The sequence below is a fragment of the Mercenaria mercenaria genome, chromosome 6 (assembly GCF_021730395.1).
Source record: "Mercenaria mercenaria strain notata chromosome 6, MADL_Memer_1, whole genome shotgun sequence".
Classification (NCBI taxonomy): Eukaryota; Metazoa; Mollusca; class Bivalvia; order Venerida; family Veneridae; genus Mercenaria; species Mercenaria mercenaria.
Genome location: NC_069366.1, coordinates 71706084 through 71727860, shown reverse-complemented (window position 1 = coordinate 71727860; position 21777 = coordinate 71706084). Strand labels below are relative to the sequence as shown.

Here is a 21777-nt window from a genome sequence, read left to right as displayed (position 1 = left end):
ACAAAACAAATGCAATGCTTAAAGAAATACTAATTTATGGTCAAAACTAGACAATCTTGATACATAAATCAGTTAGCGAACACAAGTAGTTCCTGAAGTTTAAGAATCAACATAAGTTACAGTTAACAGGTGAAAGTGCCTGTAGATCACCAACAAACAACATTAACACTGAAACTTGAAATGCCTGAGGAATCCTAACACAAAATTTGAAAGATGTACCACAAGTAGAAAGCTGACAGGTAAACATGATTATTAAATGATGAAAATCAAATACTAGAGTTGACACAACACATTGAAGCGTAATGATACCTGGGCTGCGTCAGATACACCACAAATTCCAGGAAAAACTAAAACAGTTGACAGATGAATCAGTGATAAGAAATAAAACAGTTGTGCCTATGTTATAGAGCTCACAGAGATGAAAAGTTATCGGAGCACATAGAATCGCAATGCCTGAAGAACTATAGACTGTAGAATAACATGAAGAACAACATTGCACAGTTTTTCAGATAAAGACATAACTTTGAAATAGCACATGCATTAAAACAAAAATAAAAAAACACAACAAGATACTTAATTTGAACATATCACACGTAAATTGATCACCGTTATCCCAGATTAAGATCGTATGTCGGATAAAATACGTTATGATATAGTACATTGAACGAACTTACCCAGCTGTAGTTGAGGAACTTGTGAAACAAAATATGAACAAAGCTTCGAAAAGAAACGACAACATTTTTCACATAGCTACAGAGTTTGATGGATCTCAATTTGTATAAAAGATACTTGGAATTATTCAGGAAACCAAAGTTTTAACTTGGAATAGCACAAACTCAAAAGTAAACATTTTGAATAATCTTCCTTAACACATTATGAAAAGGTTAAAAGTAAGTATATATGCAGTACGTGGTGATTGTTATGATAGGATATTAAGTTAGTGATTGAATTGTCTTTCTTTTTTGATAAAAAGAAGATTAATCATGCTTAAACAATGCTATCTCACTTCACGCATGATGTTGATTCAACGTTAGTAGACATTTGCGAATTAAGACGAAGTGGAGTGTGAACACCTAGGGCGACTGATTTTTCAAGGGGGTCATCTCAACATAATTTGACTATATTATGCTCGGTGGAAAAGCAGCCTTTAATGGCACTTAGGTTTTGGTTATTATATCATCACTATGCGGTAGTTGATATATTTTGATTTGCCTGTTTTTCCGTTTTTCTGTCCATCAAAGAAAAGTTGTGTTACACATATCGCCAAAAGTATTGAACGATCGTAACGGTCATGAGATTGTATAGGAATTTTGTTTAACATGAGGAGTTGCACATCCGAATTTTTAAATCATCTGAGTGCTCAAGTTGCACTGTGTCCGTCGTCCGTCGTCATCCGTCATAAACTATTAACACTGTAGAAGTTACACTTTTAGCAAAATCGCAATGAAACTTAGGTATAATGTTTGGCGTTAACAAATTCTCGACCAAGTTTGAAACCGGGTCATATTGGCTTTAACACTAGGCAACTAGGTTTAGATCAAAGAAAAGCTTTGTAAATATTCTTGTTTTAAATTTTTATGCTCCCCGAAGGGGGAGAGCATATAGTCGCCACCTTGCCCGTCCGTCACACCTTATGTCCAGAGGATAACTCAAAAAGTACTGAAGGCACTAAGTTGTTATTTAATGCAGTGGTAGAGTTCATTGATAGGAAACGGAGTGACAAGGAACCATAACTCTAGGTGGCCCCATTTTTGAATTATCTCCTATATTTTGCAAACCCTGTCTGGGACATAACTCGTCTGCTATGCAAGATATTTACTTGATACTTTACAAACTGACAAAAGTCAGTGAGGAGTGTAGTGACAAGGAACCATAACTCTAGATGGTCACAGTTTTGAATTATCGCCCTTTTTTGAAAATCTTGTCCGGGGCATAACTTGAAAGGTATTGACTTCATATTTTACGTATTTGTAAAGGTCAATGAGAGGGAGTTCATGACGAGAAATTATAACTCCATGTGGTCCCACTTTCGAATTTTCTCCCTTTATGACACTTCTTGTCCGGAGGATAAACTAAAAAAGTATTGAAGATACCAAGTCGTAATTTTATACAATGATAGACCTCACTGGGAGTAAGTGTAGCGACAAGAAACCATAACTCTAGTTGGTCCCATATTTTAATAATCTTCCTTTTTTAAATAGATTCTCTTGGGCGTAACTCGAATACCATGCAAGATAGATTTCATACTTTACAAACTGATAGAAGTCAGTGTAATTATCTCCCTTTTTTGAAAACTTTATACTTACATATTCAAAGAGACCGGTGAGAGTGGTACCACAACTTTTGCTGACCACATTTCTCCTTACATACCTCCTTGACTGAAAAGCCCTTTAAGCTACAGTAATTTCAGAGAGATACATCGATGTTAACGATCGCCTTGTTTCCACTATTTATTTTTTCGTTTGGATCTTTGATAGACCGGGGCAGAATATTTGTCTCTTTATAAACCTATATCAAGTATAAAACTTGATTATCTGGGGTCAAAAATTAATGTCACAAGGCGAAATTAAAGGCATTGTTAACACACTACAGGTCATGATATAATATTCAATCTTAATGATATCTGATTAGAATGTTTGACGTTATAAAATTTAGCTTGAAACTGGATTATCTGGAATCAAAAATTGGGTCACGAGGTTATACAATCATAAAGAGAAAAAAAACAGTGTTAACATTCTAAAGGAATTAGTTTCTACTTAATCTTTGGAAACCGGGTCAAATGTAGGTTAACTTTGAAATTGGGTCTAAAAGAAGGTTACTAATCCAAACAAAGGAAAGCTAGAGACTGAATAGTTATAGTGTTAATAAAATATCGGTAAAGTCTGAAACTTTGTCATATGCGGTCAATAGATAGGTAAGTAACCTTAAGAATAGAAAAAAGTCTTAATACTATAGATGACACATAAAAACAAGAGCATCGCATTGCAAAGCAATATACACCCGGAACAAAACCTGTGACATTTGACACCTAAGTGTAATCTTGACCTTGAAGTGAGCCATCTGAAACATGCGCTCTGCACATCGTCTTGATGTGGTGAACATTTGTGCCAAGTTTGTTCGAAATCCTTCAAGAGGTTCAAGAATTACAAAACGGACACGAAATTGCTAATGGACAGACGGACGGACGGTCAGATGGACACCGGGGATATAACAAAATAAGTCCATTCGGGTGTATAATAACAACTAAGGGATGGAGACGCAAGATATTAAGTTTCTACACTTCTGACAATGTTTTACCTGCTGACCGACATTTTGATCCCAGCTGACCCAGTTTAGATATTTTTCATGCTGACGACGACGACGGATGCATTGCAATCAGACTAGCTCACTTTCAAACTTTGTCTCAGATGCGCAACTTATGATATTAAAGATTATTACATACTTAAAATCATTTTCCATTGGGTTTCAATGGACCTCGATCTTGCAATATTTTTCCATATCATATCGGACGTGGAATGTTTTATAAACGTTGTAATGGAAAGAATCGCGTGACGTCCATGGCGTCCACGCGCACGTTGCGACAACAAGTTGACGTCATTTTTCACGGGAAAATATAAATGCGCGTCAGTTTGATTTGTTTAGGGCCTATTGCATTTTCGGAGAAATTTTAGTCGTATTTTTCCTGTCTTTTGTTACAGAACGATAATTTAGACATGAATCAATTATTTGACAGTGGATATGTAATAAAAAGGTTATTAACTTTGTATGTAGATATATGCACTCATTCTTTCGCGGATAATATTGCGCTCCTAAAGTCGCGCAATATTACCGCTGCAGAACTCGTGCATATATCCACATACAAAGTTAATAACCTATAAACATTTCAGGAAAGTGTTCTGACGCTAGATCAAATACTTTTTGCGATATGTGTAACAAAACATTTCTCTGACGAACAGACGGACGGACAGACAAATCCAAATATTATACAGTGCGGTGGAATAATAAGCCAGACCTTACCATCATTATAGGAATGTTTACCTACCGCACATAAATTAATAAAATCATGTTGAGACGGTCCCCTTGAAAAATCGATCGTCTTAGGTGTCCACGTAGACTTAATTCGTAAATGTCTTATACAAAGTTGATAAGTAAAATGTCGATATATCGGCTTCAGTTATTTCGATTTTTCGGTATCTCGAGTGGATTTTCCCGGTCCTGCTTTTTTCCTTCTTATTTCAGCTAAATCCGTTACGAATATTTTGATTTTTTTATTTAGATTTTTTTCGATATCTCGTCTAAATTTTCAGTCCCCAACTTTAAAAGTTACTTAGTTTTTGCATCAGTCATCTCGATATTTTTCGTCTGCCGAACGAGATGCGAAAAACTGCACGCGCTTGTATTCTCTCAATTGTTGTCTGCCGTCGGATGTGCGTAAAACAACACGTGCGGTTATCCACTCAGTTACATTCCTGATCTTGATTACGACCCGAAACCAATTAACCGGTGCTCATGAGTCATCAATTATTTGTTTGCGATGTAACCGGATTGAGTAATTTGTATTTAATTGTGTCCAAATTGAGTGAAATAAAATTGCAGAATCTTTGTTTTTTTCTTTTACATGAATCAGACGAAAATGATACAACAAGATGCATCAGTCAAAAGAGATGAATATTTTGATTTTTAAACTTATGTTTGAATTTCACATCATCTGCGTTGCTCATATCACAAGATGGTGGAAATGCGTGTTGTTATCAAAACAGAAATTCATTATCCCACCTACCGTTCTAAGATGACCTTATTTCGGTTATCTAGATTTTTCGATATGTCGACTTTTTTCATTGGTCCCGACGAAGTCGAGATATAGAGATTTGACGGTACTTGATTACTTGTCAACAACGTTGAATCATTCATGTGTTTCTTCCGTTAAAAGTATTTGCCCGGTGTTGTAATGGTAACGCTTCGAATGCCAATTCAGAGGTCAAACGTTTGTATCTTGGTCCGGGTACTTGAACTTTCGAAGATGTGCTTGAGTGTCTCCCACCTCCTAAGAGGCCAGTAAACTGGTCTTTCTAGGAGCGACAAATTTGCGTTACATATCAGTGCCACTCACCGGACCAAGTCAGTCAGATTTCTCTCTCGCTCTCTTTTTCTCTCCTTGTATACGATGAGTTTGTCGCGGTGAGTGGCTATCTTTGTAAAGTGCGTTTAAACATTGCGCTATGTAAATCTAATACCGGGTATGATAAAATAATAGTACGTCACTAGCGTTACAAGAAATAGCAAGTCATCTTGTTATCATTATAACGTCGTCTTTGAAAACCGGTCCAGATGCGGCATGACATAATATCGAGAAACGACGTTTAAATTTGCGCCGCATTTACGCGCGCAGGTTTCTTACACATGTTTTAATTAGCAAAAATTTGAGCGTTAAGTTTACTACTTCACGCCTGGTAAACTACAGAGCTACCTGTTTAAGAGGTATATGGTAAACTGCTCTGTCGCAACTTCGAGGTAGTGCACGTCGCGATGAAAGAACATCAACAAAGGTGAGTGTCATCATATATTTTGCATTTTTACAAGCAGTGTATTGAATATCAAAAATCGGGGAATAGTAGGCGATGTAGAGATGATTTAACTTTACAGAGAACTTTAAGTTTGCAGATTCATTCTTAATTTGAGGTCGTGGTGATGTCTACCAACAAGCTGATTTAGCAGTAAATTTTGGCCATTTCGTCATGAAAGCAAATTCTTTGTCAAATATCTACATTTTAACTGATATTAAGAAGCAAACCGAGTAGGCGTGAGATAGCTCTAAAATATACAAGGCATTTGGAAATAAAATATGTACCGAAAATGGTTCGGGAGTAAAATTATTCCCTTTTTATTGTAAGAGATAGCTCTGTCGTGAAGGAGACAGTCATGTCGCTAAAGAGATAGCTCTGTGTTGCATGAACAGAGCTCTGTGTTCATAATTTAAACGTTTTAATATTTACTTTTGGTTGTCCTGATTTGAAATAATATAAAGTTTCTGTTCCATTTAATATACATATGTATGAATTTTCCAAGTATTGTTTTTATAAAAGGTTTTCATGAGGTTATAATTGTAAATTTTGAATAGTTGTACATTCTGTTAACCTTTATGCTCCGGTGAGTTTGTGACAGGATGAACGTACCGGGGACAATAACTACCTGAACAAATCAACACCCATTACAATACATACAAGTTTATTTACAGAAAACGATTATTTACAATGAATAAATGAAAGAGAAAAACTCTTATTGAAAAAAAGCGAACTAAAACAATCTGAGCTCAGTATCTCTTTCTAACCGATATAAAGTCCTAAAACTAACAGTTCTTTTCCTACATGACGTGACACGTGTTTCCGTTAACTTCGAACTTTAAGTAGAACAAAAATAAACAACTATCTTCAAATAAAGTCCCTCTAAACCGTGAAAACGTTGACTCCTTTTTGGCTCCCTATGATGGTAGGTGTTTGCATCCCTGAGCTGCCTCAGTTGATTGCAAAAAGTATCGTCTTTGCGGTTAAGGCACAACCATGGGACGAAAGCTCTGCGCTAGGAAAATCACATCCAGGCTAGTGAAGATAAAATAACCTCATGTATTGTACTTCCGGGTCGTGACATCATCACCAGGGAAAAGTCGTCTGGTGGAAGAAGCAAAAATATATAACATATGGTAAGCAAAAAACAAGTCAGGGTATAAAACTGCTCCTTTGGGTACACCATACCTCCGTAGGCTCCCATAAATAATACGTGCTACTTATACAAAATATATGTGCTACTAAGTTCATACGTCACGTGATTACAATACGTCACTTATTACTTCTATTATCTCTCAAATTAATTACTTACAAGTCTAAAGTTAAAGTATGGAAAAGATATGAAACGATTATGATGAAAAATTATAGATACGGTAATGATAAACTGCAGCTATTATTTTCAACCACTAATTAAAAAAATACAATGCAAATCAAACGTTTTACAATTGCTAGTATGAATGTATCAACTACCATATAACAAAACGGACACTGTATAGATATGCTATAGACTGGTACACAATAATTTCAAATTACAATGCATATTACATACACGGTACTAGACTTACAACATAGATTTATACATTACAATGCAATGCAGTATCGGCGTTCCATTAAGAACGAAATGCTTCACATATTTGTTTATGACAAAGAGTAATTCAGTATAAATAAATATAGTTCAATATAAATCTTACAGCTTATACAAACGAAACATTTTAGATTCCTCTTTCGAAATAATTTACAAAAGTCTGAAAAGTTTAATAAATTAGCCTGACATATCTAGCTAATCTCTTGCCGAAAAGTAAATGTGTTACAAAATTCTGTAGAATAAACAAAAAAAATACTAAATAAAAATCGTAATTCAAAAGATATACAAAATTCTAACAAGTAAATTTCTTACCTCGATCGAGCAAAATTTCTGCCAAGAAAATCAATGTGACATAATTTCGTCTAATGTCGAAAATGGGAAAATGGTGTGCATTCTATATATCTAGTCCAGTCTATTTGTAGGGTTATGTCCCGCCAGATATTGGACTTCATGGGACTCACGGTATATGCGTGAACTCAGACTATTTGCATTTCCAGGGGAATCACAATATAGCCGGGAGATCTGACTACTTTGGCGCGGATTGGAATTGGACAATTAATTTTTTGGGGGGTTTAACGTCGCACCGACACAATGTAAGGTCATATGGCGACTTTTCAGCTTTGATGGTGGAGGAAGACCCCAGGTGCCCCACCTTGCATTATTTCATCACGAGCGGGCACCTGGGTAGAACCACCGACCTTCCGTTAGCCAGCTGGATGGCTTCCGCACATGAAAAATTCAACGCCCCGAGTGAGGCTCGAACCCACATCGATGAGGGGCAAGTGAGATGAAGTCAGCGACTATAACCACTCGGCCACGGAGGTCCCTTGGTCAATTTAAGACCCGTTATAGTGGTTTTGGAGATAAAAACGTAAATTATTGAAGTTTATAAAATATCAACTTTCTTATTACTGAATCGAATTTAATAAAATTTACATGGTAATTTATGTTATGAAACATGAGAGGTATTTTATGCGTAAAATCTGACATTTACCGCAATAACACAAAAATTTACAAAACGATGATGCAATACCTGCATTTAAACTACAGATACATTGAGGCCCGTATGCCAGTTTGTGACAGAGTTATTGTGATCGCTCAATGTCCGTCACCAGTCGTCTGTCTGTCTCTCTGTCAACATTTAGCTTGTGTATGCAATAGAGGCTGTATTTTTCAATTGATCTTCATGAAATTAAGTCAAAATGGTTGTCTTGTTTAAACCTAGGTCAAGTAAGAAAATGTATTATCTGGAGTTAAAAACTAGGTCACTAGGTCACTAGGTCAAATTAAAGAAATACCTTATCTATGCAATAGGAACTGCATTTTACACTCTAACTTTATGAAATTTGTTGAGAATGTTTGTCTGGATAAAAATTAGGATAAATTTGAATATGGGTTAACTGAAATAAAAACTAGGTCACCTGATTAAATTAAGTCTTTTCTTTGAATATATGATACAGGCTGAAGTTTTTCAATTGATTTTCAGGAAATTTTGTCAGATTGATTGTCTTATGGGTTATCTTCGATCAAAAACTAGGCCACTAGGAAAAATAAAAGACAAAATATGTGTTTGCAATTGGAAATGTATTTTATACCGGATCTTTATGAATTTTGTTCAGAATTTTTGTCTGGATGAAATCTAGTAAAATTGAAATATGGGTCATCTTAGATAAACAAATTACAATAATTCACCTGAGCAAAAGGATTAACACAATGTACAACTATTCAAAATGTACAATTATACCTCATGAAAACCCTTTATAAAAACAATACTTGGAAAATTCATACATATGTATATTAAATTAGACTGTTATGTTCCGGAAGTCCGTTTCAAAACAGTTGTTTGATTGGCTTTCGTATGTGAAAAGTACCGTGAAAGAAACACTTCCTGAAGTGGTTCTTCTTCAAAAAGACCGTGACCATACTGCCAAAGGTTAAGGTTATGAAGTTCTGAGAATCAAGGGATCGCATTCTTGCAGAACCTGAAACTTTATGCAGTTTATATCGAGACCCAGTTGTTCATCACCTTGGGCTGATGACCATTGTCGTACAGATATCTTAAAATATGTGAGCTCTTTTCCTCTGTAAGGTTGTGACATAACACTGTGGTATCTTTGTTCTCTGGTGAGAAAAGCCATTTGCAAAACAAATTTGCACAATCCTTGCCTCTGAATATCTTCTTATTTGGCCCACATGAAGAGCATGTCGATGTATCCGTCACTTCCATATCCATACAACTGTCACAAGTTTTGTGCACAACACATAAATTTGGTAATGAACCAGGTATGCCACACTCAGACTTGTTACAATTCACGCATCGTTTCGTCTCGTCAGGTGTATAGGTTTTACTACACTGTATGACTTCATCAACTATACTCCGAAATTCCACAAATATGTACTTCTGCGATGTCTGGTCTGCTAAAATTACATTTTTTATAGGCTGCATTTGTAGCATTTGTTTGACGTTTGCGAAATGCCCCTTACATGTCGGGCAGTGCTTTTCACCGCACATGTGTTCTGGTTTACGCTCTTTTTGTCGATTTCTTCACCTTAGTGTCTAACGTGAACCAATTGTCGCACGTTGACTTCCCGCCTTGTACTTCTCCTTGTTGATGATTTTGTAAACAAGGGCGCTTATGAAGTACCTTGACAATCCGAACAGTAATACCTTTCATCATTGACATCCTCATGAAATCGACGACACACTTACTACAAGCATGTTTACACATATGCTTCTCCTTGGTCATTGTTCCTTTTCAATCCATCTTTTTGCAGAAGTAGCTTCGATTGCAGGAAAACCGGTTATTGTGTTAATCACATCATAGTGATTATCGTGTAGGTACAGATTAGATTGGTATTCCATCATCTGGGCCAACATAGACAATATTATTAAACATTCCTTAGACAGTACGTTATATCTTGTTACTTTTGCTTTACGGCTTGGAACTTCTTATTTCTTCGACACCGTCTTGCGTTCGTCAACACCCGGCAAGTCGATGTAGCTCTATAGCAATGTTCTTTCTGTACACCTAAAACCTCCGCATATATTGTTCCATCTTGGATGCTTTTCTATCCTTGCTGTAGCTGTTACAATCGCTCGTGCACAGCACAATTCGTCCTTGTTTAGAATCTGTATAACAGACTTGCTCTCATGTAAAAACATGTCTAAATTCACCTCGGGTTTCTTTTTAGCACCACCGTCTGGAATGCGAACACGAACGCACGTTATTGATATAGTCTTTTCAAGTACGAAGTGAGAGTTGTAGTTCAATTTGCCTTCAATCTGGTCAATAACATTGTCAACAGTTAAGACCGAACACTTCATGGATGGCAGATGAATCGCTGATTCTATTGAAGGAGTCCTGAAACGATACTTGTAACAAATCACTTGGTCGGTACGATCCACCGTTACACCATCGATGATTGTTTTGAATATCTCCTCTACGGCTGACATAGCATCCGAAACATTCTTCACGTCCAAGTCACACATCCTTAATTAGTAAAGAAGATGACTGTATTGACTTTCTCATGTCTTTATCTCTTTGGTCATTCAATAACTTATGCTCTACCATTAAACGTTGTTGAAATGTCCGCTCTTTACTTCTTGTTGATGCTGTTGTCATTAAGGTCGGTCGAGACCTCTTTTTTTTGATGTTATATGGAGAGCATTCCCATCCTAACTGATTTCACAGGCAAATGTTTTGTGAAGAGGTTAACGTGAAATTGATCATTTATATTGGTTTTTTTATATATTATTTCCTTCTAAAGGTGTAATGACGTTACAAAAAAATATTATTCTTCAAGAGGACCAATACTTTTCCAATCGTGATACATATTGTATGGATGCGTCGTCCAACAGAAACACGACCATCCTCTCTTTATTTTAGTGAGTAGGGCATCCAACTGCACATAATGTGCCCACCCCCCCCCCCCCCCCCCCCCCCCCACCCCCCCCCCCCCCTTAGGGCTTCTCTGAAATTCGCATGTATTGAAATGATACCACAAAGCAAACACTGATATGTGTTTTCATCATACCAGCGTTGTGAAACATTATCCCAACAAACGTTGAATTCACCCACGGTACGTCTTCATAGTCTGGAGTAATTACTTCTGTAACTTTTTCATTCGTATCTGCCTTAATTAGAATTGTACTTTTATCAAACTTGACAGGTTTCGTACATGAAATAAACAGATACAAGTGATACCACATCTAATATGCACATAAAAATATTTTAAAGCTTTGGAATTACATCCGGCCATTCTTAGCGTGTATTTGGAATTAGTTCCCTAATATCAAATAACAAGATCAATTTTTGTCCATTTTCATAATCGGCTGTTGATGTGTTTGGTCCGTGATGGAAGGGCTAGGAAAAGTTGTTCGAGATCAATTTGTCAATGGCATGAGTTGGTTTTTTTATGCCTTTTAGTGAAAAACTATACTCATACATTAATTACGTACCGTCACTTTTAACTTAGGCTAATTGTCAACCGGCGTTTTGCTTTTTGCAACATTGTAACAAGGGGTTTTAGCTATCTAACTTGGTTGTTTACGGCAGTCACCTACATGTCTTAGAAACTTTTCGAAAGTGAAATGGGCTGTTGATGTGTTTGGTCCTCGGAGTGGCGGAGAGGTTTGTTTATGGAGGTCTCGATTTTTGAAAGTTGTTTAAACTGCGAGAGAGTTGGGGTTTGTTTTAATTTGTATGAGGATAATCTATAATGCATAATGATGTCCGTCGGTTTTACTGAGACGACGGTATCAACTGGCGTTTTGTGTTTCTCAATAAACACGTACTAATGGGCACTACTTATCAGACCTTGTTTTAAAATTATACTGGCATTCACCTTACGTCTTGTACATGTAGTAAGGGTTAGGGCTTTGGGTATTTTTTGAAAGTTGGAATGGTATGTTGTTTACTGCACAGCATTGGGCAAAATTACTGTGACATCGATCTTGTTGGTGACATCACATATCATAGCATAACATTACAAGCACATGTTCTTATTCAGTTTTATTCAATTCACTAATCTATGTATCAACATCAGTTCAGTTTAGTTACGAAGTGCCAATAGCTTGATAAAATGTCCCGAAACACGTTGCGTTTCTTCTAGGCGTCTGATAAAGACAAAAGGTGGCATAGGCTGTAATGTTTCTTATGATCGATTTCTTCATGAATCTGTCCGTTATCCCATTTCGACAAAAACCCCCCCGCCCCCCCCCAGTAGAAAGTTGCATTAGCCACATCCATATTAACCCGTTCATTCATAGCGACTAGGTTTGAGTTATCTCTCCACAGTTGTATGTCATAGTAGTCCAGTAGAATAAGTAACATTTTCGTATCCATATTCGACAAAGCTTTCTCATTATGTCATTCAGGATTCGACAAGTCCGTAATGGTTACAGCACATGTAGATATTCGATGTCGTCGTCTGTAAAGAAATCATACAGTTGTTCTTCAAATAACTTTGATGACATCTGCCTGAGCCTTCATGTATGCTCTGTTCGTTGTAATCTTATCTTCGTCATCTTCGTTCTTAGTAGCATATCCAGAGTTCGAGACCTCGGTCTCAGTGTTTCCAATGCTGATTATGTTAATTTCATCTTGCTAAAATTGTTTGCGAAGAATTGATTGCATCTTGACAGTTGAGAGCTGAAGATATAATGAAGCTCAAGTGTCGATTTCCCCGTTACTGCTACCGAAAAAAATAACTTTTTCATCTATTGCCTTTCTGATTGGTCAATACAAAGTAGCGTGGTTTAAATGCACATTCTGATTGGTCGAAACAATTTTCGCTAGGGGAGTGTGTGGATGGGATATGCATCTTAGGTGTCATTCTGTATCAGACCGAATGAACAGTGCAGTCGCAGATTTACTGAAGCTCACTTATGACAGAAGAGCCGGCGACAAGCAATGGAAACGTTTGTCTTATACAAGCGAAGAGGCATAGTGAGAAGAGCTCAAAACTTAATCGAAAACATAGATAACGTGGTTATTGTATTCAACTTGGATCATGGACCGATACCCTTCCTTATTCATGAGTAGATATGTCGGCACTATCGAAACTTAACTTGTGGGGAAAAACGAAATCAGAGAGGCGGCGAACCGAAAACAGATTATGTCGTACGTAATAGCTGCTGCGAGATTTCTGTTAGAGAAACCAAGTTGTTGAGGAGGAAATCGGTGAGTTGACACTTGAGATTTGCAGTTTGAATTGAAATGAACTCGATACTTTCTTGCTATTATTGACTTGTTGATGGACATTGTACAACTTTTGTAAAACAACTGACGGTCGTTTATGTTTTCTGGTTCAGACAATATGGACAATGCGAAGACTAGTAACAGTAACACTAACAGACTCATCGCCATAAGCGATGAGGACTATGACGACGTTGAAGGTAATCATCAGTCCGCATGAGTACGAAATCAAAAAGTCGATTAAGAGGCATACCGAGGGAGTACACAAGCCGGAAACCTTTCACGAGCTTTCATCAACGGTATTTCGCAGTACGTTGACCGGAAAACGGCTTGGGAAAAGAGAGAACATGAGATACTGTTGTCTCATCAGAGAGGAACTGTCCGCGATGCCAAGCAGAGGCAAGGGACGAAACTGTTGCTGTGCATTCATATGCTTGTCCGCACAAAAAGATCATACATTAGTGCCTTGCGTCAACCATTTGCCGAAGACTGCGTCGATCAGATAAAAGCAAAGGGCAAGTGCTGACTTGTGCAATGTGCCAATATAAGATCGAGCGTAAAAGTGAGACTAACCGAGTGTACTTTTGCTTCGTTGTGATGATAGATGTTAATACATTGGAAATAAAATTGTTCAGAACAGTTGGCCGTGTCTTACTTTGTCATATAGTAATGCAAACATGCGTCCCACTTAGGTGGTTAGGAGATTTTGGAAAACATTGTCTATCCAGACTCGGTAGGTCATCGTGTTTCAGTACAAGTGTACAATGAACACTGTCAGGGTATCCTTTATGATTAGACTTTTTTCATTATAGATACGTTATACGCCTGAGAATATAATAGGCATATGTCAACTCATACTGGAGAAACGTTGCATTGGAATAAATGTAGCATTTGTATGTGTTATATCTATTTCTGTCGTGGTAAGAATAAACACAAGCCAGTTGCTAATTCACCTATAAAAAGCAGTGTTTTCTTTGTTTTTAAGTTTGTGTTCAATTTCAAAGCAAAAATAGCATGGTCTAAACTAGCATCCGGGTCTTCTGCTTGTAAATAACTTCGTGTCCCAATTCTCAAGTATTGAATTGGCATTTCGTTTTACATATTAAGACTAATCAGACATCCGGCTCTGAGGTACGTGCCGACGTATTCGTTCAGCATCGCAATATCACCTTTAGGAAATGTACGTAACAAAATTTCCGTGGCTCTGCATTTAACGGGCTTGCCACCGTCATGTTTCCAAGTATCACCATCTGAGAATTCAATGTAATGTTGCTTACTAAATTGTAGGTTACCATGCGATTCACGAGGTGTTATACTGGACCATGGCTGGCATTACGAAATTTGGGTTAGAAAGTAACTAACTGTATCCTAAGACTAGCGAAACATTATGTTTTTCATATCCCACATTGCATATAATTCATGTACAGTCGCTTTGTCAGTGGCAGGCGAAGAGAGATTGTTGCAACCGAGGACTAAAAAAATAATTATTTGTGAAAATTGGCTTCTTACTTCATAAAAGATGCATGTTGCCTTATTTTCAAATCAAACAAAGACTATGAATCGACAAGAGATGCCTCTTCTCCTTTACGCTTTGGCAAGCCGGCAACAGGGTTCATGCACCAAAACCTTGGAGTGTGGTTTCAAATTTTCGAAGGTTCATTCTCATCGCACAACAAGGTGTTTGCATGTGATTCGAACGAACAATGAAGCGATTGCGAAACTTGAAGACGAAAAAAACTTTCCTGAAGGACTTTCAGTGTCGGGAATACGTCCAACTCGAAATCAGATAATGGAAGTGCTGAACGAGATGCTTAGAGGTGAGCAATTTCACGCCTTACAACTGGAGCAACTATCTCGTTCGTGAAAGAACCTGAAGCCCTAAACAGTACGACTTGCAGCATATGTATGCAAGACCAAATTCTTGCGACGTTCGATGGGAATTCATGAATGTGCAAAGACGACGACTGGTATTTAGTAACATGATGACGAAATAATAGCAGCTGGTGTAGAACTTCTGTACCTTGTACAAGTCGGCGTTAACGAATCAATAGAAGAAGAACATCAAAGTACATTAAGACCGTGATCTTAAAAACAAGGGTCGATTCAGAAGCATGATCAAGGAGCATTCGTGATTCAAAAAACAGTACGTTCGTACATTGAAGGAGGACAGACACTGGACGATAATGATATATTACACCAATGAATAGCAGCCATGCCGGACTATTTTACTACGCGAAGGAAGGTTGTAAGAAAATCGATTCCTGCGCTTGTTCTTAACCAGTGAGCAAACTGCACCTTTAGAACATGCGTTAAGATCGTCAAGACAGCGAAAGGAAAGTTCGTCTTACATTATACCGTGCTGATCCTAAATTACACGAGGAGTAAAACGGTTACGACAACATTGATTTATGTGTGGAATCGATCTGCGGAAAGAACTTTCTTCGGACAATATACGATCCATCAAAGCCACGGGCATTTCAAAAATTGAATCTCGATGTAAAGCGCCATCTAAGCCAGTTCGTAAACGGACAAAGAAAAAGGGGAACTAATGCACAGGAAAAAGAAAGTCAGCGCCGGCGTCGGTAGCACCATAGACAAGATTGACCCCCCCCCCCCCCGGTCTGCCACGCAAAGATAGACTTTGTTAATTCAATAAATGCAAGCAGATATACGGCGAAAGCTGCCCCAAGCAAAAGAAGATCGTCAAGACAATTACAAATGGTGTATTATAACTAAGTATTGCTTTAGATGGGTGCGTCTTCGTTGCACTTATAATCTCATGCAATACTCGTACGTAGCATTGGAGGAAGATCGGCTTACCTAGTATCATTGTAGGCAATGTAATGGAAAAACGCCCCCCCCCCCCCCCCCCCCCCCCCCCCAAGGCACGTATCAACCTAAGAAGTCTGTACGGCACTGACAGGGGTGGAATCATTGCAAGTTCGTGAGAGACTTTTGCATCGTGCCAAAGGCACAAAGCTAAATAATCTTCAGAAGAAGCTACACTTTCTATACATGCATGTGAATGCGGAACGATAAACAACAAATTAGGAGGTTGCGGAAACGTTCAAGTTGCCTCAATCCTGCTGCGCATTACATTATCAAACAGAGGTCGTTAAATGGTTGCAAGACATTCTTAGGATGTCTCTCGGTTGTTTCGGCTCTATTAAAACGTTCCGTCCGTGACTTTGAACATTGGGAAAGTTATATCGGTGACTCGCGAATTCCAGATGAACCTTATGGGTGGAAGCATGGCGAATAAAAAGGGTCCAAAATGGCGCAATTTGTGTTATGCCGGTATTACGGTCCTGTCACTTCTGCGCTAAAATCATCTATTTCCAGATTTGTGTAATTTTTGACAAATTAACATCGAAACAGAAAGGGATTAGCTGTTCTCGATTGTGACTCAACAACTGAATTTCATGAGAGTTTGAAGATATTTACGTTTCAAAATCATCATTTTCGCGAGCCATTTTGCACGAAGTAGAACAATTTTTCTTGGTTATAATTACATATACCAAGTGTTTCAGAACAAGATTTTTTCATGCATTCATTACGCTAGCGAACAGGCTTTCTTGTCTAAGAGATATTTTGTACATACACGCGTTTGCAAAATAGAAGCTCTCATAGTTTGATTTCAAATATTGCATCATTCCTGCTCCCATATGACGTTGCACAAAAAAAAAGTCAAAATAAAGTGTTTCTTCCTACTACAAACTTATCAAGCAAGAATATGTCTTCGCCTGACATAAATATCCCCATACTTTTCATTTTGTTACTTCCAAATGTCCAAATTATTCCATAAGCTCCAAAACTCTGAGAGTAATATGCACTCTCATTATGTTCAATGCAGTTGTGGACTGTGGACGACACGTTTGTATATGCACGCGGAAAATGATTTTGACCGTCATAGTTATTTCGCAGGACTTCTCTGTTTTACTGTTTTTATGGTGCTAAAGGTCTTGTATACATTTTATTCAACGAAGACTTTTGTTAATTTTACAGTATGTTTGAACCGGTGCTGTTTTGTATAAGATGTTTTGCATCCATACTGCGCACAAAACGCTTTTTTTGATCTAATTACAAGAAACGGGCATTCCTTTATTGTGTTTGATTATTAAAACGTCCCTTTACAATAATTAATCATTTGTGATAGAAATGGAAATATCATTGCGATTGCCTCGTTGTGCGTCGCTATCGTTTTGTACTCAGGTGCGTATGTTTTTGTTTCAAACGTCCTTTTTGTCTCGTCGGTATTAAAGGTTTTATATGACAGAGGTCTACTGTTAGAGTTATTCAAATAAACATTCACTTTTTTTGGTTCTTTATCAGAAATAGATTAGTCGAGATCAAAGCTACGGACAGTACATCATAATGTTACTCGCAATAGAAATATTAAATAAATAACGTCATATGCACAGTTACTGAATACTCAAGGCGGTGGCCCAATAAGTCAATTTATACAAATCGTTCCTTTTTTTGTCTTCGTTGGCAGCTATAGTTAATAACGAAGACCCGAACTACTTCCTGTCAGTTTAGTGTGACAACTTCCCTACGGCAGGGTCAGTTGGTCTGATCTGCGTCGGGCTTTACCGTTTACCCTCTCGGGCTAATACTGTTAATCCAAGTTTCTTTTGTTTTCTATCTACAGTTTCTGACAACGTGGTGGTCTAAAATTAATGTTTTAAAATATTCACATAGACTTTTCAGCTCCATTCGTCATTTTGGGTTCGTTGTGATATTACTAAGGACAGTCCCGAATTTCGGTGTCCAGACTGTGCTCACACCACTCCAAGTCAATCCCAGAATGATTATTTCTCAATGTATTTCCTTAACATGTACTTCAGGTAGATTATCATTATCCAATGTCTGTCCTTATTTTGTTCTATGTCCTCGTACTTCGCGTACAGTCACTTCTTTGCAGTCAGAAAAATCAAGTTAAGGCAAACTCCCACATCATCAAATATTTCCTGTCTGGTATGTTTGAAAAGGCTAGGGTTTTAACTTGTCGGTTTGATGTAGGCTCGTGTATAATTCCATCCAAGTTTTCTACCGAAATTCCAAGATGGTAGTCTATAATATTTGTCTTCGTTAATCGACACCTTGTGTGTGTCGGACTCGCCTCGCTTCTGTACAGACAAAAGGATTCGACCATTGTGTTGAATACCGCGAGCTATTTTCCATCTTGAACTTATGATTGAATGTTAAGAGAACTTCTTTCCTGACGCTTACTATACTACATTTCTTTAAAACATTAAGATATTAATTCTGGACTCGAAATATCGCCGCGGCATGCCCAAACTTCTCCTGAAAAAAATGCACCACAGTTAGGCACTGCCGTGGAAAAGTCAGTATTACTGGCATCAGTGATGTCTCTTCTACTGTTTTTGAAAACCAAGGCGGGTACGTTTGTCTATGCTACATGTTGGTGCACGTTTTATTGTTAATCTTTTGCAAGTTGTTAAGGTGCTCCAAGTGAGATTTTCCAATTTCCTCGGCTAATCCGCATCCGATATTTTCTGGAAAGGCTATCGTTTGTTTACAGAAAGCTTAAAAGCTTTTGTAAATATGCATGGTATAGGCTTAACAAGCGTATTTGTAAGTAGGGTAGATTTGTCTTTAACATCTTATTTTTTTCTTGTTTATTGTCTTTTTATTTTCATGTAAGTTCCTTATTGGAATGCTGGACCGCTTCTAGTCTTGGCAATGTGGTTGGCTTAAGTAATGTACACTTGACTTCTTCGGCTAGCCGCATAATTCCATCGAGGGCGGTAAAAGTCCATCTCGTAGGTTTTCCAATGTCTCATACAGTTGTTTAGGTTGATTAGGTTTTGTTTCACTTGTATACTACTAATTGTCCCATGTCTTTGTGTGTGGATGGAAATTTCTTTTAGTTTCCTCTTGTGGTTTGTAGCTCTTGTTTTTGGTACAGGAATTTACTTAAGTAATGTCGTGCCGTATTCCGACCTTGTTTTTTCTACTATCCTGTTGAACTATGTTGCCATCCTTGTTTTGTTCTTGCTGTTGTAGCTGATGTATGATATCTCGTTGCCATGGTTTAAGTGTTTCTTCTTCTGTTGGCATTTCTTCGTCTGAAAAGGAAGGGACTTCAAACTGTCCAGATCTTTCATCATGTGGACGGTCATTAATAATGTAAGCGCCATCTTTTCTTGTTCGCGCTTCTTGTGCTTTTCTACCTGTTTTTTTCTTAGCTTTCAAAATACCTCTTTCAATGAGCTCTGCTTCTTTTTCTTGTCTGTTTCCGTGTCCAATTCCATCATCAGAATCATATATGTCATATGTATCATCAAAGCACCATCTGCAGTTGCATTTGGGTCCTGGACAATCAGGATATTTCCTCTTTCGTTGTTTTCGTAGTTTATCTTGTGAATCTTGTCTTCTATCCATGTTGTTTGATTTTAATGAAGACAACACACTGCTTTTTATATACTTACGATAAGTCAGTTTATGCAAATATTATTTTTTATCTTTGGTTGAAACTCAACCATCCCATTCATCTCTGTTCCAATGTATATTACCGCTGATCAAGGTTTATTTGAAGCAACAAGCGTGTACTAAAATGAACGTATACCCATAAAAATACCCCCGATTTAAAGGGGGGGGGTCTTTTTTCGGTCATTTTTTCTTCTTTTCCCGGACAAAAATCACTCTAAAACACCCCACCTTCTACCACAAACATCCTTTGCAATCCAACTTTTTTTCAAATCCCATTTTGGTAATTATTAGCAGGTAAATGGAGAATTACATTTCCGTATGTTATAATCTGATATAACTGACGTAGGGGCTTGTTACAAATATTGTTACAAATATTAGTAATTGTACGAATTACGTATCATCGATCATTCTAAAACACTGTTAGACACATCTATAATTCATGCTGAAAAATAGTTAAATTTTACTTACTTACGTACAACTTTCGTTTATTCCTTCGTTTTAAAAGTGTAACTGGGATTCCCAACGTAACATTCACAGCCGGATATGAATAATTTATATATATACACTTTAGATTTAAACGCTTCAATCGATATTTATCATTACGTATTGTATATTTTTAGGACTCACAATGTATTTATAATATAATGCGTAGTATAGGTAGTCTAACAATATCGTTTAACATATGGATTATACTTTTTTGTAATTGGAGTATACATATATCATACAGATAATTCTAACAGTGTTGTCTCTGCTTAACTGCTTTAATTAAGAAATAGTAAGTTCCCAAACGTGGTTTATCGTAGAATAACCCAAGTTTTGAGTTCTCATGCGTAAGAATATATCACGAAGGCCGTAGGATGATTTAATGGTGTCTAATTGGGTCAATATCTTGTCTATACTATCAAGCATTTGTATCAATGACGAGAACTGGTCAGTATTTACTCCGTTCATAGTGGTCGCAGTAATAGGCCATTGATGCATATTTTGTGAATTTGGAGAACCACTGTTCATTGCTTGTATATAAGAAAATGACTGCGAGTTAACGAAATTTTGACTTGCCTGTGGAGATATATACATAGTTATTTGCCTGATATTGTCTATTTGGCGACTGAAACGCTAACTGTGCATTTGGGCCACAAGATATACAACACGGCGGAACACCAGTAGCCATTACTATACGTTTCAAATCACTTCCTTTGTCCTGTGGAAAACAGTTGCTTTTTTTTTCTTTTTCGATCCACGTAGAAACACGGACACAATTAAATAATCCATAATCCATCAGAACTAAAAAAGTCACAAAATAAACCCTGACACTGTCTGTAATTATCCACATTTATCGTTATTTTCCAAAATTTTCATAGATTTGTTTTCTCCTATTTTCAAAAGTCCACTATAGTTCAAGCATGCGTACCAATATAAAATATATAAACATAAAGGTTAGCTGACTTTCAATTGCTTGGAGCTCTTTTATTATTATATTGGCGGTTATTGTTTGTCAGCAAAATTAAATTACCGAGTTTCCCATATAATAATATACAGACGTGCTTTCGAACGGTTATAAGTTTACATTAACTGGTCAACCAATCAGTTCTTGAACAATGGTACGAGGTTTCAATAAACTACAGATGAAACATAATAAGTGGACTTCTCCCATTTTGTTATCTCCCAATAAGAGTGATTGTACGTTTCTGACAAAATCATTTTACTCATTATAGTAGGTATTTTATATAAATATGAAAGTAATATTCACTTTTGGTATTATCTCTTTCATGATATTGAGAGATATTGTTTGTCAATAAAACGTAAAATTATCGAGTTTTATCCAATATTTTTAAGAAACAATATTATACAATTTAGCCTTTTGGTAAGGTCGATATCGACCGAGCATAAAAGGCAACAATTGTTTTATTATTAAATCCAGCTACTCATAAGTATAAACTTTAAACAGAAATATCTGTAGCCTTTAATCAATTTTCGT

The 21777-nt window shown here is 37.1% G+C and overlaps 1 long non-coding RNA gene across 1 annotated transcript in view; it reads right to left on the bottom strand.

The window, feature by feature from the left end:
• LOC123548640 (uncharacterized) overlaps nucleotides 1-20394 on the bottom strand; it is a 34010-nt gene extending 13616 nt beyond the window's left edge. The window contains exon 1 of the long non-coding RNA XR_006685929.2: nucleotides 20268-20394. This is a non-coding gene — a long non-coding RNA (uncharacterized LOC123548640). The remainder of the gene's footprint in view (nucleotides 1-20267) is intronic.
• Between the last annotated feature and the right edge of the window lie 1383 nt (nucleotides 20395-21777).